This window comes from Ahaetulla prasina, chromosome 8 (genome assembly GCF_028640845.1).
Source record: "Ahaetulla prasina isolate Xishuangbanna chromosome 8, ASM2864084v1, whole genome shotgun sequence".
NCBI lineage: Eukaryota > Metazoa > Chordata > Lepidosauria > Squamata > Colubridae > Ahaetulla > Ahaetulla prasina.
In genome coordinates this window covers 23,386,607-23,411,004 of record NC_080546.1, presented here as the reverse complement: position 1 = coordinate 23,411,004, position 24,398 = coordinate 23,386,607, and the positions used below count along the sequence as shown (strand labels likewise).

The following is a 24,398-nucleotide window of genomic DNA, read 5'->3' as shown; positions in this document are numbered from 1 at the left end:
GATAATTTTATCTCCTGGGAGACTTGGCATTTTTTAATACCCAGAGATGTAAAAATCACTCTCCATCTAGGCAGTTTAACTATCTGTGCTAGTTACCACACACATACACACATGCATACACCCTGCAACTTTTTCTCTTTGCAACTTTTCATTTTGTTGTTGATGTCCTGTAAACTCCTGAGTGTCTGTAATTGTTTCTGATGCAGGCTTTTCACTGAAAATACCTGCAGTGCAGGCTCTTTTTAAATGTCACTAATTGTAATGCATGCATTTTTAATATGCTCTCTCTCCTCCTCTTTTGCTTCAAGTTTCTGAAATATGCATTATTTTTCGGATATATCATTCTTCATGCAAATGATGGACTAGAAGAGAAAAATACCAGTAGAATCTGCTCAGCAATATCAGCTAAGTATTACAATATATAGAATAATAGAGTTGGAAGGGACCTTGGAGGTCTTCTAACCCAATCCCCTGTTCAAGTAGTATCATTTCAAATAAATGGTTGCCCAGTCTTTTTTTTTTTTGAAAATGTCCAGTGATGGAGCACCCACAACTTCTGAAGGCAAGGTCTTCCATTGTCCCAAAGGTGCTTTTTCAAGAGGCAACTAGACTTTCTTGTTTTTCTTTGAAGACATTCTGCTTCTCATCCAAGAAGCTTCTTCAGCTGAAGAAGAAAAACGAGAAAGTCTGGTTGCCCTTGAAAAAGCATCTTTGGGATAATCATGACCTGGGTTACTGAGAATCTGCATAAACATTAAGCTGTTCCATTGGTTGATTGTTCTCACCATTAGGAAATTTCTCCTTATTTCTAAGTTGTTTCTCTTCTTGGATAGTTTCCATCCATTGTTTCTCATCTTTCCTTTTGATGCTTTGGAAAATAGTTTGACCCACTTGTCTCTGTAGGAAACAAGGGGGTCAAATATCAGAACACTGCTATCATGTCTCTTCTAGTTCATCTATTATTAGACTAGACATACCCAATTCCTGTAAGTGTTCTTTTTAAGTTTTAGCCTCAAATATTGGCAGAGTCCATTCTGAAAAAGTCACTGTGAGATAGGTGGCTATATAAATTAAATAAATAAATATACTTTGCAAAGCACATCCATAGAAGCTCTTCTTCCCACTATTACAGTTTATTATGATATTCCACCTCTCTCCTAAAACTGCCCAGCACTAATTTAGAAAGAAGTCCATTGCTTCATTGTGTAGCTCATGCTTGGATATATGAATTCATATATTCATATATAATTCTGGTAGTTCCATGGCAAAGATTTTGAGTATCTCTGATAGGAATAAATTCTTCTTGAAGACATCCCGCAAGCATATTCAAGGTCGTTATTGACAAAACAAAAGTAGACAATTCCTTTGGTCTGATTTAACAAAAACATTTTATTTAATCTTAAACTGCAATTTCGCAAGCACTGCTGTGCACTTAAAAATAGGACCTGTTATACTTTTATTGTTTAGGTTGGGGAAAGCTGATGGGAAAGAGTAAGCAGCCACAAGCAAAAATGCTGCAAAGAGAGTAACTAATTGCATGCTGACTTTTGGAATGTAGTATACCTACATCTATAGTATAGTCAAGGCTATGGTTTTCCCAGTTGCAATGTATGGCTGTGAAAGTTGGACCATAAGGAAAGCTGAATGCCAAAGAATTGAGGCCTTTGAACTCTGGTGCTGGAGAAGACTCCTGCGAGTCCCTTGGACTGCAAGGCAATCAAACAAGTCAGTCCTAGAGGAGATTAACCCTGACTGCTCTTTAGAAGGCCAGATACTGAAGATGACACTCAAATACTTTGGCCACCTAATGAGAAGGAAGGACTCAGTGGAGAAATGGGCAAAATAAGAAGGTGACTGATTTTCCTTTATCTTTTATTTCTTTTGTAAGTCTATCCATCTCTTCATACTCTAAAACTTTCCTTATCACATTTTCCTCTGATGGAAAATGCAGACTGTGATGCAGTCAGTGTAAGCCTAAATGGACTCTGGAGATGGTAGAGGACAGGAAGGTCTGGAGGAATGCTGTCCATGGGGCCGTGATGGGTCAGACATGACTTCCAGACTAACAACAACAAATACTTTTCTTCATCCAAGATGCCAAAGAATTGAGATTGATTTTTGTGGAGGAGACTAACCCAATTTGAGGAGCATGTAATGTGATTTACAGGCAACTGCTAAATCTCCAAAATCTAGTTAAAACTTCCAATAGAAAATGCGAAAATGGAAATCTTGGGTGATTTCTTGGAAATCTCATGAATCTTGCATACGGGGAGTCTTTCATTTAAATGCTTGCCGCAATTTGACCATGCAATTTTTAAAAAGAAATTATTTAAAGTTGGTTGGAAGATGAGTGGGTAGATAAATGTCTTAATCAAGTAAAACAAGTGAATTACATCATCTTATAAAAGAGGCGTCTGCTTTCTTCCTCATTTTTGAAGTGCCAGGTTTCTTTTAAATTTCTATTGATGGTATCAATCCTGAGCATTTCTAGTATTTTGTTTTTACTAGAAATGTGGAGAATGTTATCACTGGCACAGTGGTGGAATTCAATTTTTTTTACTACTGGTTCTGTGGGCGTGGCTTGGTGGGCATGGCTTGGGAAAGGATACTGCAGGGGAAGGATGGCAGGGGAAGGATACTGCAAAATCTCCATTCCCACTCCACTCCAGGGGAAAGATATTGCAAAATCTCCATTCCCACCAGTGTTGGGTTGCTCCCGGTTCTCTTGAACTGGTAGTAAAACCAGCGGAGGAGGCTCTGCCCACCTGCCATGACGTCATCATGGGTCACCTGCGCATGCACAGAAGCTTCTGCATATGCACAGAAAAGCCCTTGCTCCCGCTGCGAACTGGTAGTAAAGGTAAGTAGAACCCACCCCTGATTCCCACCCCACTCTGGGGCTAGCCAGAGGTGGTATTTGCTGGTTCTCCAAACTACTCAAAATTTCCACTACCGGTTCTCCAGAATCTCTCAGAACCTGCTAAATAGCACCTCTGCCTTGGCATTGTTGCTTTCAAGGGACACATCTTTTTATCATTCAGATGTTTCTGTGGCTGAGTCCTTTTCTGAAAAGTACAGACAGGAAATATTCCCCTATGTCATTTTCAATTGGAAAATGGAAAACTTGGGAGCTTGTAAGCTTCCCAAGAAAGGATTCTACAGTGAGAGATACAACATTCACACTCAAAAAACCTTAAAGGTCTCTAGAAAATGCATATTCTACCGACAACAATTTTGATTCACATTTTCTTCTGTTTTGGAAGAAAAGCTGGAAGTAATTTTTCTTTCATCAAACCACATGACAATGGATAGAAAAAATGCTGGAGAAATGTTCTCACAACACTTCTCAGAATCTCTCCATTGGGCTACTGTTTTATTGCTATGCATTATTACTACTACTACTACCACTACTATTACTCCATTAGTATTTCCTCTGAGAGCATTTCTGTGTAAGAGGAAAGTATAATTAAAAATACCTCCAAAGAAGAATAAAGGGAATTGGGGGATAATAAATTCTTAGTCTAAAGAAAAAATGCTGGTTTCTTCTATTGCCTACATATAATGCCATGTTAATTCCATTCACATTCGCAACTTGGTTTTAGGCTGGCTAAGCTGCTTCCAAATATCCTTTCTTATTTGGGCCAAAATATAGATGTATTTGAAACATATTTCTATTCAATCTCAGTCAAAATTATTCTCAGAGACTAAAAATCTAAACCATTTCAAACTAAAGAGGAATAGAGATAAAAGCAACAATCAGCCAAAACAATGGAACAATAAAAGAATAAAAAGAAAGGATAGGTTCATACCTGAAGTCAAGGAAAATTTCTGCAACAATTCTGTTTTCAAAAATTTCTGAAAAATCAGCATAGAGGGACAATTGGTGCATTTACTCCATTCAGCTATTCAAATCTCTAAATTTGTGGATTTGCTTCTGCTAGTTGTTTTAATAGGTTGAGCCAGTAATGGTTGGATAAGGGATCCTGTAGGTTCCAAACCATAATGAGCTATAGAGATAAAAAAAACAGCCCTGTCTCAAAACCGATCGACAAGCAGTACACAAATCACAAAAATGTATTAAATGCAGTGGTGAAATCCAAATTTTTTTACTACCAGTTCTGTGGGCATGGCTTGGTGGGCATGGTGTGGCTTGGTGGGCATGGCAGGGGAAGGATACTGCAAAATCTCCATTCCCACCCCACTCTAGGGGAAGAATACTGCAAAATCCCCATTCCCGCGCCACTCTGAGGCCAGCCAGAGGTGGTATTTGCTGGTTCTCCAAACTGCTCGATATTTCCGCTACTTGTTCTCTAGAATCTGTCAGAACCTGCTGGATTTCACCTCTGATTAAATGCACTCAACACTGGAAATGTGGGCTGCCGCATTTGGAACCTGTTGTTGTTTCTGAGTTGTCTTTCAGGGCCGCTTCAAATGGAGCACATTGCAATGATGATATTAAATGTTATTAAGCGGTCCAATGAACTAGGAGTGGTATACCATCTAAGAGAGCAGCCAATGATGGCTACACCTCACGCTCACGTTGAACCAACGGAAAAGGGTCAAAATGATCTACTTACTCTAGGATACTGCAAAGTTGATCTGTCACTGCCAGTTTAGGGAAAAGTAAGTGTGAAGATTATCTGATAATGTAAAGAGTAAGGAAGTTGATCTAGAAGGTTTAGATAAGATGTTCTAGAACAAGGAGTGTCAAACTTGATTTCATTTAGGGTCACATCAAGGTTGTGTTTGACCTCAGGGGGGGGAGGATGGGTGGGCGTGGCCAGGGTGGGCATGGCCAACTCGTTATCACTTGTGTCGGGGGCACCTGCGGTGGCCCGAGTACTTTGCCAGCAAAAACGGAGCTCAGGAGGGCTGCGGCGGCCCTTCAGGAGGGCTCCATTTTCACTGACAGAGGCACCGTGGGCCAGTCCTTCACTGTTTCCAGGGTGACCCCACGGGCCAGATCTAAGCACCCTGCAGGCCGAATTCTCTTTAGATATGATATGTGTATACCATATGTATATGTGAGAGCAACTCCACCCTGGCTGCAACTTTTTCATAAAGCAGTAACATGGTTCTTTTTAAGCAATAAATGATGCCTTTGTTGTTCGTTTATTGGATGCTTTTCTTTTTTAACATTCCCGTACAACCAACTGAAAAATAAGCTAGCCTTAGCCAGACATGCAGCTCATGGGAAGGTCAATAAATCTCCTTTTTTCCCCCTGTATAACAATCACTGCAACAACAACAACAACAACAACAAGCTCTTAAGCCCCAGCAGGTCATTATATATGTCTCATGTTGTGCGGGTGCTAGATAATATTTTGAAGAGACTTGTGATATGGATAAAATTCCAATCTATAGAATTAAACTTTTTTGGTATATGCCTTTAGTTTGTTTCTGGCAATCGATAAGGAAAAAAGACGATTATGTGAGATGCCCCTGCATCTCTCACAGTTAACATGAATATCCTCCCTTTGTTCTCCAAACTCCAAATCTACTTTTCTCATCCTCTTCCTAACACATTCCTATTTTTCATTGAGGAAAACATAGGCTAAAGCTAATCATCCATTTCACAACTTGAAACAAGATCAAAGCTTCAGAGAATAGATTGGAAATAGCAGGCTTGGAGGCTTAAGGCATGCAAATTAATTGATATTTTCTTTCTCTCTCTTTTTTTTTATTAGGATGATTTATCCAGTGATTTCATTAACCTCAGACCTCATCTAAGCACACCTCCTAAAACCTTCTGCCTTCTTCTGAATGATGATCTCTATTCCCTAATGGCAGCAGGAGGAGATGATTAGGTCATGGGAGACAAGACGATATGTGGTTATTTCGCTTCTCAGTAGCCGTTGTAATGGAAAAGTGCAATTAAATTTAATTAAACAGGTTTAATGAACAAAATGTTAATACAGTACCAGTTTATTATTACAATCAGGCCTTAATGTGTATTTGGTTTAATTGATTCAAGGCTGTTGTAAACCTCCATTCTGTCTAGATATGCAGCTTTGGGGCGAGATTCAAATCAGCCTCTCCTTGAACTGCTCAGAGGAAAATGGTAGCAATCCAAAGTGGGCCAAACTGTTCATCCAGGCAATCAGACCTGCAAGCGTGGCATTTTCTTTATGACATCTTAGAGATTAATCAGCAAAATGTAGTTACAGAGGGGATGACATTTCATTTGCTGTTCTAAAATGTCCAGGATAGAAGAGCAAAAATATCAGAAAGAAAAAAAAAATGTGACCCAAAGTGAGTTTTGTGAATATCCTCTTACTTAAACTGCTGCGTCCAGGCTACACTCTGGTCTGCAGAAGCCGCTGAGCCCTGATTGGCTCGAATGAATCGGGCGTGAGTGTGTAAGAAGTTGTCAGATGGGCTGACAGCCGCTGCTCTTGTTAGCCGAGCAGCCTCGCTAGCCGCAAAATTAGTGAACCTGTTAACACGTTAATGTTAACTAAAAAATCTTGTTAGACTCTTACAAATCATCTTACCTCAGTCTGTTTGTCCCTACCAGGGACATAACATAAACTTTCCATTTTTTCTATTGCCAGTGGTGGTATTCAGTCGGTTCTATCCAGTTCGGGTGAATTGGTAGTGGCAGCTGCGAGGGGCTCTGCCCATCCGCCTGGACGTCATCACATCCTGTTTTTGATGCTCTGCGCATGCGCGAACATTTGTGAACTGGTAGCGAAGGTAAGTGAATACCACCCCTGTCTATTAAGTCTAATAAAAGATGGGAAAATATCCTTTCCAGGTGGGATTGAATGTCCATGCCTATTATTGACAAGAATGGTCTTGGTCGGTTAATATTTTATTTGTAACTTAATAATTGATAATAATAGAATGCTCTTTCACTAAAATGGCATTTTGATAATCTATAGTTAACATCAACTTCATATTCTATAGTTAGCATCATCCTCATTCAAGGATATCCAGGGCATCTCTATTTGGCTACGAACTCTTTTTCTTTAAAATAAATGTGCAAAGTTGTTATTATAAAACGATGTCTAAATCACATTGTTTCAGTAGAATATTGCTATACCATTAATAATAGTAACTATTACTACTGTTTTGTACAACTTCAATAGGCAAGGACTTGCTTTATTAGATGTAGATACTCTAACCATGTACGGGAACTGGGAAACCTAATATTCTCCAAATATTTCTGAACTACTGTGCCATGAAGCCTCAGGTAATATGATAAAGGGTAGAGAGTCCTGGGATTTATAATCCATCAGCATCTGGCAGGTTATAGTTCCTCAACCATAAACTAGATGCATGGCTTCCCCTACCTGCTTTAAAGGTACTTACATTTAAAGTTTTAAATGACATGGGAACCAGATAAATGAAGAAATTCAGTTTGCCTTCCCTTGAGATCTCATTTCTTCAAGGGCCTTCAAAAGGATTTATCCATTTCTTTGCAAGTGGGTATATTCATACTGTGACATTGGAACACATACATGGATTTTCATTGACTGATCAAAAACTTAAGATGAAAAGTTATTCTGTAGAAGAATGATCAATCAAGTTATGCTCTTGTCAAAACTGATTTCATAATTTGGGCTAAATTCGTATGAATGAGTTTGTACTATATCCACAGTTTTAGATTTTTCCAATATAAGACTAAAATATTTAATCTCTTTATGATATGTTCAATATGCCATTTTTCTTACATTATGCATAAATTATTGCCTTTTAAAATGTCAGTTCATAATTTATAGCTTGAGTCATAATGAATACATTTTTAATTACTACATAATCGTTTGGTTTTAATATTGACTTATTTGATGTTGACTTAATTTTTTTAAAAAAAAAGCTGACATAAGATATTCGAATATGCAGATTTATATCAATGTTGTTGGCTGGTGAATTCAGGGAGTTGAAGCCTACACCCTGCCAAGGTTGAGAAACATTGTCCGATGTAGTGTGCATGTGTATTTATATAAGCATGCATTCATGTATGCATGAATGCATGTATGTATATGTGTATATGTATTTGCATATATATACTGTATGTGTGCATGAATTCATGTGTATGTGTGCTTGTGTACATACACATACACACACACACACACGTGTATGTATGTATGTATATTTATGTATGTGTGTGTGTGTGTGTATATATATATATATATATATATATATATATATATATATATATATATATATATATATATATATATATATATATATATATATATATATATATATATATATATATATATATATATATATATATATATATATATATATTTGTTTTCTGAGGTTTTCACGGGTGTTTGTATATAGGTCTTTGGTTGTTGGGTTTTCTCCGTGTAAAATTGGAAGTGTCTTGGCGACGTTTCGTGAAGTCTCATTCGTCATCTTCAGGCTTCAACCGTGCTTCTGGGAGCAATGTGTGATCGCAGCTGTTTCTTCCTTTTAACTGCTAGTGGGGGTTTGAACTGATTGGGTGGGAGCTTGGCTGTGCTCTGATTGGATGGGGTTTTTTCTGTGCTCTGATTGGCTGGGGGTGTGTCCTGTTTGGGTGGGGGCTTGGTTGTGCTCAATTTAGTCTGTGTTGCAGGGGGATTTGAGCTGGTGAGCTGCATAGCTGTTGTTTGGCTTTGTGGTCATGCTACATCTTCATAGTGGGTGTCAGTCTGCTGCATGTATGGATTGGAGGGGTTTGAAATGGCTAATGTTGCAGCTGCGGTCTGGCTTCTGGTCCTTGGTCGTGCTTCATGATCAGTGTGGGTTTGGGTCTGCTTTCTGGGTGGATGTGCGGTGGTGACATCCTGTGTGGACCTCGTGAGTGTGGGTCTGGTGTCATTCCTCGTGTTAGGGACTCGTTTGTCAATAAGGCGGGTTTCCAAATGGCTGGTAGGCGGAGGTATCATCTCGTTTGTTCATGCTGTGTGGGCGTTTTCTATCTCAATGGCTTCTCTGATTATTCTGTTGTTAAAGTGTTCAGTTTTGGCGATAGTTCTGGTCTTTTAAAGTCAATATCATGTCCTGTGACTTTAAAGTGTTGGACCAGGGAAGAAGTTAGTTCCTCTTTTTGAATGAGTTCTTGTGTTCTTCAATGCGTGCACTTATTCTTCTGTTGGTTTGTCCAATGTATGTGGTGGGGCAGGCGGTGCATGGGATTTCATATACTCCTTGATTTTCTAACTCAATTTTGTCTTTGGGGTTTCTTAGGATGGTGGATATTTTTGGTTTGTGCAGAATGCTGTCTTGATGTTGTGTTTGTGGAGGATCTTGCTGATTCTGTCTGTGGTGCCTTTTATATATGGGAGGAGGGCTGTGCCGTTTTCTTGTTCTCTGTCTTGGATTTTAGTGGGGGGTTCTTTTTGGATTAGCTTGGTAATCTTATTTCTTTGGAATCCATTGGATGTTAGTATGTTAGTGAGAGTGTCTAGTTCGGTTTTTAGGTGTTGTTCGTCAGCTAAGCATTTTGTTCTGGAGATGAGTGTCTTGGCTACGGAGTTGATCTGTGCTGGGTGGTGGTGTGAGAGTGCGTGCAGATAGCGGTTTGTGTGTGTTTTCTTCTGGTAGATGGTGTGTCCTAGGGAGCCATTGGGTTTCCTGTAGACTAAGACATCCAGGAAGGGAAGTTGGTTGTTAACTTCTGTTTCCATGGTGAACTGTATTTTGGGGTGTAGGCTATTGAGGTGTGTGAGGAAGTTGTCAAGTTTTTCTTTCCCGTGTGGCCAGATTATGAAGGTGTCGTCTACATATCTGAGCCAGAGTTTGGGTTTGTCGAAACGTTGACTTCGTTGAAACGTTGCCAAGACATTTCCAATTTTACACGGGAGAAAACCCGAACAACCAAAGACCTACATACAAACACCCGTGAAAACCTCAGAAAACAAATATATGTATATATATATGTAGGTCTTTGGTTATTCGGGTTTTCTCCCGCGTAAAATTGGAAGTGTCTTGGCGACGTTTCGACGAAGTCTCATTCGTCATCTTCAGGCTTCAGCTTCGTGCTTCGAAGTAGCACGAAGCTGAATATAGTATATATAGTATACATATATAGTATATGTATGTATATGTATATAGTATATGTGTATGTGTATGTATATGTGTGTGTGTATGTGCAAGTGTGTGTATATATATGTTGCATGTGTGTTTGTGTGTGTATAAAAGTTTCAACAATAAGAACCTATAGTTTTTATTAGTATATAATAGTATACAGTAATTATTATATGTTTATAATATAATTATTATATAATGAAATAGAATGAAAGAAGAAACAGAAAGGGAGAGAAAAAGCTAAAGATGGAGAAAGAAATGAATAGAAGAAGAATAGAATGAAAAGATACAAAGCAGCTATAAAGAAGAGGCTTCTCATCTCCTTCACACATATAAACACAATTAATCTTTCTCTCTAATCTTACCTTATGACATTCCTCTTTATATAATATGTCCTGCCTACCATCAAAACTATAAATCTTAAGTCCATTTTTTTTCTTTATACAAAAAGTCCATAAGGGGTTTCCAGTCACGAATATAGACATGATGTTTCCTCTAGTCAAACAAGGTCCATTTAGCCATTTCAGCAAGTCCATTTTCACCAATCATCTCTCCACCTTAGATATTGTCATACCTTTTTGCCTTTGTGCATACAATAACATCACTGCAGTTATCTGTATAAAAATCGCTCCCTGACTCTTTTCTAACTGTTTATTCATCAGTCTCAAGAGGAACAGTTTCGAGGAAAGCCCTTGCTAAAATTTTTGAAGCCCACCCCTGGACTATCTGTACTGGTTCATGGCAGTTACATACTGTAGCTGATACTGAAGTTGGACCTCTCAGTATTAATGATAAAGCCAGGCTAGAATCCAGAGAAGTGGCAGCATGTGCAAATAAGAATATACAGTATTTAACTCACATGGAATGATAGGATTTTATTTATTGTTAACTAAAATATAGCATAGGGAAATTGTTACTTTAGTAGCCTGTGTCTTCAGTAGTGAGAACAATCGAAGAAACCTAGGTGAGCAAAGGTTATCCGTGATTTTCTATCTTTTCTATAAAATTTGCTGTACACAGTTCTACATATATGCTCTTTGGAAATAAATGGCAAAGTTCATACACCTGAAAGGCAAGGAGGTTAGATCTTTGGGGAATTACATCTCATTCACTAACAGTTAAGCTACTTCAACATCTTGTGCTCAGAACACTCTTTTATTTTCTCTTCAAAAGAGAAAATAGTGCCGAAGCACTACATAGAGGCCTCTGCACCTTTAAATCAATCCTGAAAATGCATGTTATTGTTCTTATTGATTGATTAAACAAGCCTGTGATCTTGCACCATTTCTTGATTACCTTGATATAAATAGTAATTCTTGCAGACTTGTTAGACTCAAGTCTTTTGAAAACTAGCAACAGGAAAAAGTACTCTGGACTCTTATGTTTTGGCTAATCAGTAGAAAAGAGCAATGCTTACATGCTGGGATTTGCATTAGAAACAAATCAGCCCTTCCAAAAAAAAAAGAAAAAAAGAATCTACCAGTAAGCCAGTATTTAGAATTGTTGCTGCTTCTGCAGATCTCATTCATGTATGCTTCTAACAAGTCCGAAATGCTGATTGTGGGAAACTGTTCCATTTCTTATTAAGAATGATATAGAACAGGGTTGTCAAGCTCAAGGCCTGAATCCAACTCATGGAGTGCTTAGATCTGGCCCAGGGGGTCGCCTTGGATGTGGTGATAGACTGGCCCGCAGTGCCTCTGCCAGTCAAAATGGAGCTGGGAGGGCTCTTGCTTGGGTTGCAGGAGGCCATCGCAGCTGAGAACAGAGCTCGTGATGGCTGCGTGTGGCTGAGCTCTGTTTTCACTGGCAGGGTGTTGCAGGAGGCTATCGTGGCCGGAAATGGAGCTCATGAGGGCTTCATGCAGTCTTCCTGGGCTCCATTTTTGCTGGCAAAGGGTTATTATTATTATTATTATTTATTAAATTTTTATACCGCCCTTCTCCTGGAGGACTCAGGGCGGTGTATAGCCAGAGTAAAATACAAAATATATACAATTAAAACAGATTAAAATATAAAATTACTAAATGGCTCAGAATTAAAATAAATTTAAAATTTAAAATACTAATAAAACCCAAACACATCCTAGATCTGACCAACCACTGCCTATCCAACACATACTTCATCTATAATGGACAAAAATACAAACAAGTAGAAGGAGCACCCATGGGATCACCCTCTCACCTGTCATTGCCAATCTCTACATGGAACACTTTGAAACCCAAGCTCTAGAAAAATCTGGTCACAAACCCAAACTCTGGCTCAGATATGTAGACGACACCTTCATAATCTGGCCACAGGAAAGAAAACTTGACAACTTCCTCACACACCTCAATAGCCTACACCCCAAAATACAGTTCACCATGGAAACAGAAGTTAATAACCAACTTCCCTTCCTGGATGTCTTAGTCTACAGAAAACCCAATGGCTCCCTAGGACACACCATATACCAGAAGAAAACACACAAACCGCTATCTGCACGCACTCTCACACCACCACCCAGCACAGATCAACTCCGTAGCCAAGACACTCATCTCCAGAACAAAATGCTTAGCTGATGAACAACACCTAAAACCCGAACTAGACACTCTCACTAACGTACTAACATCCAATGGATTCCAAACAAATAAGATTACCAAGCTAATCCAAAAAGAACCCCCCACTAAAATTCAAGACAGAGAACAAGAAAACGGCACAGCCCTCCTCCCATATATAAAAGGCACCACAGACAGAATCAGCAAGATCCTCCACAAACACAACATCAAGACAGCATTCTGCACAAACAGAAAAATATCCACCATCCTAAGAAACCCCAAAGACAAAATTGAGTTAGAAAATCAAGGAGTATATGAAATCCCATGCACCGCCTGCCCCACCACATACATTGGACAAACCAACAGAAGAATAAGTGCACGCATTGAAGAACACAAGAACTCATTCAAAAAAGAGGAACCAACTTCTTCCCTGGTCCAACACTTTAAAGTCACAGGACATGATATTGACTTTAAAAAGACCAGAACTATCGCCAAAACTGAACACTTTAACAACAGAATAATCAGAGAAGCCATTGAGATATATATATATATTTGTTTTCTGAGGTTTTCACGGGTGTTTGTATATAGATCTTTGGTTGTTCGGGTTTTCTCCCGTGTAAAATTGGAAGTGTCTTGCGCGTTCGACAGTCTCATTCGTCATCTTCAGGCTTCAGCCGTGCTTCTGGGAGCAATGTGTGATCGCAGCTGTTTCTTCCTTTAACTGCTAGTGGGGTTTGAACTGATTGGGTGGGAGCTTGGCTGTGCTCTGATTGGATGGGGTTTTCTGTGCTCTGATTGGCTGGGGTGTGTCCTGTGTTGGTGGGGGCTTGGTTGTGCTCAGTCTAGTCTGTGCTGCAGGGGGATTTGAGCTGGTGAGCTGCATAGCTGTTGTTTGGCTTTGTGGTCGTGCTACATCTTCATAGTGGGTGTCAGTCTGCTTCATGAATGGATTGGAGGGGTTTGAAATGGCTAATGTTGCAGCTGCGGTCTGGCTTCTGGTCCTTGGTCGTGCTTCATGATCAGTGTGGGTTTGGGTCTGCTTTCTGGGTGGATGTGCGGTGGTGACATCCTGTGTGGACCTTGTGAGTGTGGGTCTGGTGTCATTCCTCGTGTTAGGGACGCGTTTGTCAATAAGGGCGGGTTTCCAAATGGCTGGTAGGCGGGAGGTGTCATCTGGTTTGTTCATGCTGTGTGGGCATTTTTCTATCTCAATGGCTTCTCTGATTATTCTGTTGTTAAAGTGTTCAGTTTTGGCGATAGTTCTGGTCTTTTTAAAGTCAATATCATGTCCTGTGACTTTAAAGTGTTGGACCAGGGAAGAAGTTGGTTCCTCTTTTTTGAATGAGTTCTTGTGTTCTTCAATGCGTGCACTTATTCTTCTGTTGGTTTGTCCAATGTATGTGGTGGGGCAGGCGGTGCATGGGATTTCATATACTCCTTGATTTTCTAACTCAATTTTGTCTTTGGGGTTTCTTAGGATGGTGGATATTTTTCTGTTTGTGCAGAATGCTGTCTTGATGTTGTGTTTGTGGAGGATCTTGCTGATTCTGTCTGTGGTGCTTTTATATATGGGAGGAGGGCTGTGCCGTTTTCTTGTTCTCTGTCTTGGATTTTAGTGGGGGGTTCTTTTTGGATTAGTTTGGTAATCTTATTTCTTTGGAATCCATTGGATGTTAGTACGTTAGTGAGAGTGTCTAGTTCGGGTTTTAGGTGTTGTTCATCAGCTAAGCATTTTGTTCTGGAGATGAGTGTCTTGGCTACGGAGTTGATCTGTGCTGGGTCGTGGTGTGAGAGTGCGTGTCCTAGGGGCCATCATTGGACAAACCAACAGAAGAATAAGTGCGATTGAGGAACCCAAGAACTCATCCAAAAAAGAGGAACCAATTTCTTCCCTGGTCCAACACTTTAAAGTCACAGGACATGATATTGACTTTAAAAAGACCAGAACTATCGCCAAAACTGAACACTTTAACAACAGAATAATCAGAGAAGCCATTGAGATAGAAAAACGCCCACACAGCATGAACAAACGAGATGACACCTCCCGCCTACCAGCCATTTGGAAATCCGCCCTTATTGACAAACGAGTCCCTAACACGAGGAATGACACCAGACCCACACTCACAAGGTCCACACAGGATGTCACCACTGCACATCTACCCAGAAAGCAGACCCAAACCCACACTGATCATGAAGCACGACCAAGGACCAGAAGCCAGACCGCAGCTGCAACATTAGCCATTTCAAACCCCTCCAATCCATTCATGCAGCAGACTGACACCCACTATGAAGATGTAGCACGACCACAAAGCCAAACAACAGCTATGCAGCTCACCAGCTCAAATCCCCCTGCAGCACAGACTAGACTGAGCACAACCAAGCCCCCACCAACACAGGACACCCCCCCATCCAATCAGAGCACAGAAAACCCCCCATCCAATCAGAGCACAGCCAAGCTCCCACCCAATCAGTTCAAACCCCCACAAGCAGTTAAAAGGAAGAAACAGCTGCAATCACACATTGCTCCCAGAAGCACGAAGCTGAAGCCTGAAGATGACGAATGAGACTTCGTCGAAACGTCGCCAAGACATTTCCAATTTTACACGGGAGAAAACCCGAACAACCAAAGACCTATATATATATATATATATATATATATATATATATAGTTGCACACAAAGTGGACCAGTCAAACAATCAGTTATTGATCTGAATACTTTCATGCCTTTCTGTGCAATTATTGGGTGATCCATCTGATATCAACTTATGAGGACTGGAATCAGGGGTGAATCAGGGGTGAAATGTTCCTGGTTTGGACCGGATCGTGTGATCTGGTAGCGATCTTGGCGGCTGGTTCAGCGATCTGGTAGTGATGGCGGAGCGAAGCTCCACCCACGTGCCTCTGTGTCATTACTTCCTGGTTTTAAGTGCACGCAGTGCGTGCAGTTTCAAACTGGTAAGGAAGGTAAGTAGATTTCACCCCTGACTGGAATGGTATGCTAATATTGCACAGGGCTGCCTTTTTCTATCTCCAATCCAGAAATCCCTTTATTCTACATTCCAGGGATGGGCTTCTGGGGGTTTAGCAGGGTTTGGGCAATCCTCTAGCCAAGGATTGCTGGGGTTCGGTGAACCCCAAATGCCAACCCTGGCTGGCCATGCCTGCCTCTCCCACCCCACCCCTATCCTCCCAGAAGTCTCCATGCAACCCGTTCATCATTTCAGGTAAGTGCAAGGGCCACGCAGAAGGTCTGGGAGGGAAAAAACAGACCTACTGGAGGTTCCGGAAATCCAAAAACAGGCCTGTTTCCTGCCTCCGGAGGGTCTCCGGAGCTCGGGGGAAGCTGTTTTTGTCCTCCTGGAGACTTGAGGAAAGCCTCCAGAGCCTGGAGAGGGTGAAAAATGCCTATCTGGCATGGTGCAGGCGGCTGATTAGGTCATGCCCAACATGGTCATGCCCATCAGCAATGGGGCAGCAAATCCATTGCTAACAGATCTAAAACCCACCCCTGCTCCATTCCTTAATGCTGAAGCTGCCCGGAGTCGATGGGCACAAATAAATCCAATAATTTGAATTTATTGAAGAGGTGCCTGTGTAAAAGTGGCTCCTCTGTAGCACATTTTTGTGTGTGTATGTGTATGTGTGTGTGTATGTGTATGCTTGAAAGCTGTGTCTTGTCAATTCGTTTCTCCCTGGCTGTAATTTAAAGATGCATGCTTTTTTTTGGTGTAAGTCTCCAATTTATTTCTGCCTGCTATTTTTATAACTGAATGTTAAAATTTGAAGCATTAGTGAAAGTCTTCTACTTCCCTTGTACCAGTGGTGGAATTCAATTTTTTTAAATACCCTTTTTTTGGGCGTGGCTTGGCTTGGTGGCTATAGCTTGGTAGGTGTGGCAAGGGAAGGATACTGCAAAATCTCCATTCCCACCCCACTCCAGGGTGAAGGATAGTACAAAATCCCCATTCCCTCCCCACTTCTGGGGGAAGGATATTGCAAAATCTCCATTCCCACCCCACTCTGGGGCCAGCCAGAGGTGGTATTGCCGGTTCTCCAAACTTCTACCAAAATTTCCACTACCTGTTCTCCAGAACCTGCTGAATAGCACCCTCGCCCTGCACTCTTTGAACTCCTACTTTTTCTTTCATTGACCTGAATATTCTGTGCTCTGAAACTTTTCCCTGAGCTGAATTAAGTGCTAAATTGCTGTACACAGTTGTGAGTGCGTCTTTGTGCATGTAGGTGATTGAATCATTAATTGAGTCCTTATGCACTCCTAGATATTGCTGGACTAGCCCATATATGTCTATGGATTTTCTCAGTCATCCAGGTCATGATTGCCCCAAAGGTGGTTTTTCAAAAGGTAACTGGATTTTCTTTGTTTGCTTGAAGACATTTTGCTTGTCATCCGAGAACTGAAGAAGCTTCATGGATAAGAAGAGAAATGTCTTCAAGCAAAATATCCAATTGCCTTTTGAAAAACTATCTTTGGGACTAGATCCCTGTAATTTTCTTGGCAGTAGAGAAGTTTCAGAAGTGGTTTGCCATTGCTTCCTTCTAGAGTCGAGTGAGTGAGTAATTGGCCCATAGTCACCCAGCTGGCTTTGTGCTTAAGACAGAACTAGAACTCAGAGTCTCCTAGTTTCTAGCCTGGTGTCTTAACCACTACACCAAACTGGTCTTTTATAGATACTTCACTGCTCTTTTTGACTGTTTTTAGCTATGAGCCTCAAATACTGTTTGTGCTAAATTCCCACAATGTAGACCTGTTATTATTTGATTGCCTTTATAGCCTCAAATATAATTTCATAAGTTGCATTTGTTGGTTATTAAGTTTAATTTTTAGGTATTTTGGTCCCAGAACATCTAAGCTAGTTTAATAACCTTCAGAGTTCAAAGCTTTGTTACAATAGGTCCTGTACGGGATCCTTGTTTCTAATACTAATTTAATCAAACTGCCTAATGAGACACTAATTCCATTTTTAAAGGTGATTACGCATAAACATAAACATGAACATTCTAATGCTTTTTTTTGAAATTTTATTCTATCCAAAGCAGCATGAATGAGAACCAAATTTACATATGTACCTACCGTATTTTTCGGAGTATAAGATGCACCTTTTTCCCATCTAAAAGGGGGTGAAAATTTGGGTGCATCTTATACATCAAATGTAGCCCTGCCCACCCACTGGCCCCCACCCTTTGGCCTCTGCCTCCAAGCAATTTACCTCCTTGCAGCAAGCAGCAAGAAGAAACAGCCCATTTCAGCTTCAGCACAGCCTAATTAGCACAAGTTGATTGTCACAAGTTGAATCAGCTCCCAACTCTCAGCTGTTTCAGGTTGCAGGGATTGCTATTGCCTATTGCTGCGAGGGCCTCTGCTGCTTGCTGCAAGGAGATAAATTGCTGGGAGCAGATATTTTTTTTTGTGTGCTAATCAAGCTATGCTGAAAACGAAAATTAAAGTAAAGCAGGATATTTTCTGTTTGCTGCAACGAGTCAAAATTGCTGGGGGGCAGAAGCAGATTTCCTTTTCTTGTTTTCCTCACCAAAAAAGGTAGGTGCATCTTATAGTCCGGTGCATTTTATACTCCCAAAAATACAGTATATCTCTTTAAGTAGCAAGTTTACAGCTGTAGAGATATATGTATACACCTATAGTGTTATACCTGTTTATGTGCACAGAATTTCTCGGATAGATAACAGCTGTTTCCAGGTTTTAATACTAACGCTACATTCAGATTTCATTTATAATGCATCTGTTTCCACTCATGACAAATTAGCATATGATGCTTCAACCCCTGACCACACAGATCACAGAAATACCAAGTAATGGCATGGAATAGTTTAACTTCAAATTAATATCACACTGAATTGTAAAAGCTAAAAATAAGCAAGAAGACAAACAAACCCTGACAGAGATTCAGAGGACAGAGAACAAGAATTAAATAAAATCTAACTATGAGCGTGTGCAAGATAGGAAAAAACATCTTATTAAAATGCAAATATTATTCAGACAAGAACATTAATTTGAACCTGGACAACAAAAAGGTAAGAAGTGCAGGCATCTGCAATTAGGCTCCGTATTTCAAAAATAATTCATCTAAAAAGAAAAGCACATTAATTCAATAACCAATAATGCAAGTGATTAAAATTATTTTTTCTTGAGTCTGTCTAGTCAGCGACTAGCAGCCACTGTTGTCTACTAAGTAATTTTATGATAGGGGTGAGGAGAGTCACCTCTGCACAGATTCAAAATCGAGAGGGACAAACAAAGCCAAGGGGTCATAGTTACATGTGTTACCCAAGTAAAGCAGGACCAGGGGTGAAATCCAGCAGGTTCTGACAGGTTCTGGAGAACCGGTAGTGGAAATTTTGAGTAGTAGAACCGGCAAATGCCACCTCTGGCCAGCTCCAGATTGGGGTGGGAATGGAGATTTTGCAATATCCTTCCCCCAGGAGAGGGGAGGGAATGGGGATTTTGCAGTAGAAGTCAAGACTCAGGAGATAGAAATCATTTATTTTATTTTATTTTATTTATTTATTTATTTTGTCATAACAATACATGTAGGTATCGTACAAAAAGATTATATAATATATAAACACATATATGGGTAAATATAAGGAGGTATAAGCATATATGTATATAGGAAGAAGAAAAGAAAAACAATAGGACAGGAACGGTAAGCACGTTTGTGCGCTTATGCACGCCCCTTATGGTCCTCTTAGGAATGGGGTGAGGTCAATAGTAGAGAGTTTTTGGTTAAAGCTTTTAGGATTATGGGAAGAGACCACAGAGTCAGGTAAAGTATTCCAAGCACTGATGATTCTGTTACAGAAGTCATATTTTCTACAATCTAGATTAAAGCGGTTGACATTAAGTTTAAATCTATTGGTTGCTCTAGTATTATTGCAATTGAAGCTGAAGTAGTCTTTAACAGGAAGAACATTACAATAGATGATTCTGTGAGTTAAACTTAGGTCTTGTCGTAGGCGACGGAGTTCCAAGTTTTCTAAGCCTAGGATTTCAAGTCTGGTGGGATAAGGTATTTTGTTGTTTTCAGAGGAATGGAGAACTCTTCTTGTAAAATATTTCTGGACACGTTATACGTCAGGTAAAAGGAGAAGGAATATAAATGGCAGAATGCTTTCTTAGGTTGCGAAGCAGGTTCTAAAACTAACAATGCTAAGTCTGTGGTAAATACAGGTTGGTCTTGACTTTACTGACCAAAAACAGCTGCGACCTAGATAAGATCCTTGAAGCAAGTGGAACAAAATTGCCATCAACCATAAGCAGGTCCTACAAATGAATACTTTTTTAAAGCATAATGTCACTTCCATGTCCAAGACCAAAATCCTGGAAATTTTACCATCATCCTGAAATCGGAAGGTGAATTCCCTGCAGAGCTGACAGACTTCCGAGATGGCAAAATTTGAGATGGCTTTTTAGACAGGGTGGAATTGACCCTGTAAAGTAAAGATTCTGTCTTGACTGACCATGTTGGCTAGGCTTCCTTTGAGAGGAAGGCATAGAGTGGGAAAGTGGTAAAGAAGTTAAAGTGCACGATTCAAATTTCTGAGGACTCTAGAGCTAGCCTTATGAGGTAAGCCAGGCAGGAAACATTAGCAGATGAGCTAATTCTACTTTATTGTAAAGCTACATTGAGAAATCTTGCAAGAATGAAAATACATCTTTCCATCCCTTCCTGCCCAAAGTCTCATTTACATCCTCCAAAACTAGGGATGGTCTCTTTTGGTCTCTTGCCTTGTCCACATTCCTGCTGTGGGCTCAGTTACCTTTTATCTAATTATCAACTTGGTTGCATCTCTTTGCTATATCTCCCAAGGCCATTCCCACACACCATCACATCTAGCCTGAGATTTTTCCTTATCACAAAGGATTTTACATTGTAGGAGATAAATCTTATTCATTCCCTACATTGTAGTACAGGAGCCAGTAACATCTGTCCCTCTGGATACTTCTGAATCCGAGCTTTCATGCACCCTATGCAATAATTCGAATGGTGAAAGATGCTGGAAGTTGAAATTCAGCGACATCCAAAAGTACACATGTAGTACCCCCTCTGCTCTTGTTGGTGTGAAAAGTTTCTGCGGCTCAAAGAGTTTTAGTTATACCAGAATTATACCAAAATTTGTCAATTTGATATCCTCATTACACAAGCTTCCAGTATGCTTCCAGGTGCAATTCAGGGTCCTGGTTATCACCTTTTAAGCTGTAGATGTCACAGAACTAGGTGGCTTGCAGAACCATCTATTTACAAGAACCTATTCCTATTCCACCAGATCCAACAGGGTCAGCATATTAAAGGTCTCCTCTACAGTATCATCTTGTGGTATTGAAAGATACACCTTCCCTTTGCACCATCTGCCCCATTAAAGATTTGGACAGGTCAATCCTCTTGGCTTTCTTCCCAGATATTAGGGCCAGGTTACTACAGGAACTGAATATACATGCATTTGTACTATGAATTTCTTATGTGATACCTTGCTTTTTGTATTGGTTCATTTTGTATTGGTTTATTTTAACTTCATTTTTTGGGGGTCTTGTTAATATATTGCTTCTTGACTTGCTAGCTGACCCGAGTTGTGTCTTTAATATAGATAGCCTTACAAATCTTCAGAATAAACAAACAGATGTAAACAATTGTACAATAATCAAGTTTGAACTTACCCTTTGCAGGACCACTGTTCTCAATAGTATCAATGTCTAAATGGGCATGCAGGATTGATTACTAAAGTAAAGAAGGCCACACTTTTGACCTAGCACCATGTAATGTTGGCAACATTCAAGTAAGAAATTATGGAGAAAGACAGCAAGGAATGAACGTTGGGTCTTAAGGCATGCTTGAGGTAAATTGCTTCTGTGAACATTGATGTTTCTTGTGCTATCTTCCTTCAGACTGAGCATCACTCTCATTAACCTGCAAATAGCTGACAATGCATGTTTTAATTCAGCTGGACACAAGGGTGAAAAATGCAATGTACGTGGTCCATGTATATTTGTGAATAATCCATCATCACCTATAATGTGCACATAGACAAAATTTGCATCTCTTCCAAATATAAGAAATGAAAGTGTCCAGCTAGTTCAGTCAGGTCTGGGTATATATTGTAATGTGATGCACAAGTAAATTTTCATCAGTTCTATGTCCAGAACTGAACAACATGTTGACAATGTAAACCCTGTCTCCAAGAATAAACCAACAAGAGAAGAAAGTTTTCTGGTGTCCATAAAACTGCAGGGCTCCATCCACTCTTTCTATCATCTGCTCTCACAGTGACTTCCTGCAGTTTTAAAAGAAAGAATTGCTTCTTTTTAGAAGAAAGGATACCAGCTTGGCTTGGGCAGGCGAAAGTTCTCCCCCGCCCCCCACCCACACAATGCCCTCTGAGCGTAATGGTTTTATAATTTGTATTTATATTTTCTCCTCGCCAGTAATTCAGTTGCAGAGGCTACATGCATAAGGCTAATAAAATTATCACACTGAGTATATTTAAAGGCCTTTCAAACGACCCATTATCATACTGTATAAACTTCTGTCAGAATAAATGGGTAGTGATGATGAACTGTCCTTCGCTTCTGGCTTGGAGGTGGGCTGTGGGTGGGAGAGAGAGAGAGAGAAAAGCAAAGCAACAGCAACAGACTTTTCTCATTTTACCAAAGGCAGAGCTGATGAAATGGCTCTCTGTACTTGCCCATGAAAGACTTCTAGTCCAAATATCATTCCATTCGTTTTCATTACTGAGATGGCTGGGCCTACAAAACCAATTGTACCAATTGAAATGCAGCAGTAAATCCAATTAGACAGGAGAGCTAGATTCTGCTTCCCCTTTGCTAGGCAACATTAAAGGTGGCCTAATAGAACTCAAAGAACTCATTCCAGATTTACAACTGAGCTAAGCAGGGTCAGCAGTTTGAAGAGTGACAGCCATGCACAATGCTTTATAGGCAGACTTGTTGCAATGATGCAGTGGAAAACCAAAACCAAGACCATGTCCTGTGGGGCAAGGCTCATGCTCACTTCCTGTTTAGTTCAACATAGCACTAGCACTAGCACTAGCACTTAGACTTATATACCGCTTTTACAATGCTTTACAGCTCTCTCTAAGCGGTTTACAGACTCAGCATATTGCCCCCAACAGTTTACGTCCTCATTTTACCCACCTTGGAAGGATGGAAGACTGAGTCAACATAGGGAAATCCCACCTACTGTTTCTGATGATATGAATGCACAATGTGCATCCTGGCCTCTCTTTCCTTGCTCTGCATCAAAATTAGTTTATTCCAACCTATATTGGCCCAAGTTGTGTACTCTGTCACACTTCATTTCATTGCAGCCAAAGCTTCCACACCAATGTATGTTCTGTGGTGGGTTAGTCCTTTCTTCTTTGGGCTCTAATCACTGCCCTCCACAGATCTTTTGTGGGCTGCAAGATAGTGAAATGCGAACTTTTTGTTCCTTGATTTGTTGTTTAATCAACCCACTAGTTAACCGATGGAGTGGTGGCTCTTTTAATGTAACTGTAACCTATTGTCATGCCCCCATCAGAGTCTGAATCTGAGACGAACAGCTGAGAGAGAGCGGGAGAGTGGCTCTGTTGGTTGTGGAGGAAACTGGGGAAGGGCAAAGTCAGACTGGGCAGAGCAGGGGAGAGGTAGAACAAGGGAGAGGGGGTTCAGATGAAGACCACCCCTTCCGCATCCTAGGGAGTGCAGGGAAGAACGCAGAAGAGAGCAACATGGGTTATGTGGCTTACGAGGAAGGAAAGGCACACCCTTCACAAGGCACACCTGGGGATGGAGTTTAAAGGAGAGGCAGTTGGGAGGAGCGTTTGTTGGGAACAAACACTGAATTCATCTAGTGTTGAGAGTTGTGACCTGCATTACTGGCATTCCTCCTGAGTGTTTGAATTAGTGCCGTGCTACTGTCACACCTATGTATATTTAATATAAATATAATTGACATGTAACCTTTCCACCAGTGAATTGGTACACCTTTCCTTTTCCCTTTCCTTTTTATACCAGTCCCACTGAAATTACCAGAGTCCCATTAAAACAACAACAGGAAAATGGCAGAAGGAAAGGAGCCTGAAGGTGGCTGGAAGAAGGGAAGAAAATGTTGCATGGTGGAAAAAGGAAGCAGGAGGGAAGTTCTTGTCTGTCTATCAATGAGCTCATGTGGTGAGCATGGCAAGGAAGCAAGCAAAGGTCTTGCATGGGTCAGTGGATGGAGAAAACACCTGGAAAACAGAATTGGACTAATACAACAATATAAGTGTCTTCAGAGTTTTTTATGCCCAGAACACACATATAGGTTATCTAGAAAAATAAAACCTTGTATTAATTTGTTTTAAAAATATCCTTAGCAAAGTATATGTATTTTTCCCTTCTTTTTTTTATCCTATTGCCATAACCAGACATTCTGTGTTCTGGGGTTTCTATATAAGTTTGCTTTTTAAAGTAAGCTGTTTAATTTAATAAAAACTGTGGTGGTTCAACTATAAAGTTAGTTTTTTTCCCTTACTGCTTTTTCGCATCCATATTTGCTATGCTATTCATGATATTAATATTCACTGCAGATTCCCTTGGTATAGCATGCAGAATAGTGTGCATTTGCTTTTTGGGCATGCCTTTTAGGTAGAATTAGTATGAATTTAGAATTTAGTATTTCCGATACTATTCTCTCTTCTGTTTTATTGACTATTTAAGAATCATTATGGCATAGTAGTTAGAATGCAGTACTGCAGGCTAACTCACTGCTCACTCCAGGAGTTCAATTCTGAGCAGCTCAAGGTTGACTCAGCCTTCCATCCTTCC

The 24,398-nt window shown here is 40.3% G+C and overlaps 1 long non-coding RNA gene across 1 annotated transcript; it reads left to right on the top strand.

The window, feature by feature from the left end:
- Nucleotides 1-489: 489 nt before the first annotated feature.
- LOC131203190 (uncharacterized) lies at nucleotides 490-24,095 on the top strand. The gene is made up of 4 exons (XR_009156318.1): nucleotides 490-4,623; nucleotides 5,688-6,696; nucleotides 21,261-21,430; nucleotides 23,607-24,095. It is a non-coding gene; the product is annotated as an uncharacterized LOC131203190 (long non-coding RNA).
- Nucleotides 24,096-24,398: the final 303 nt, after the last annotated feature.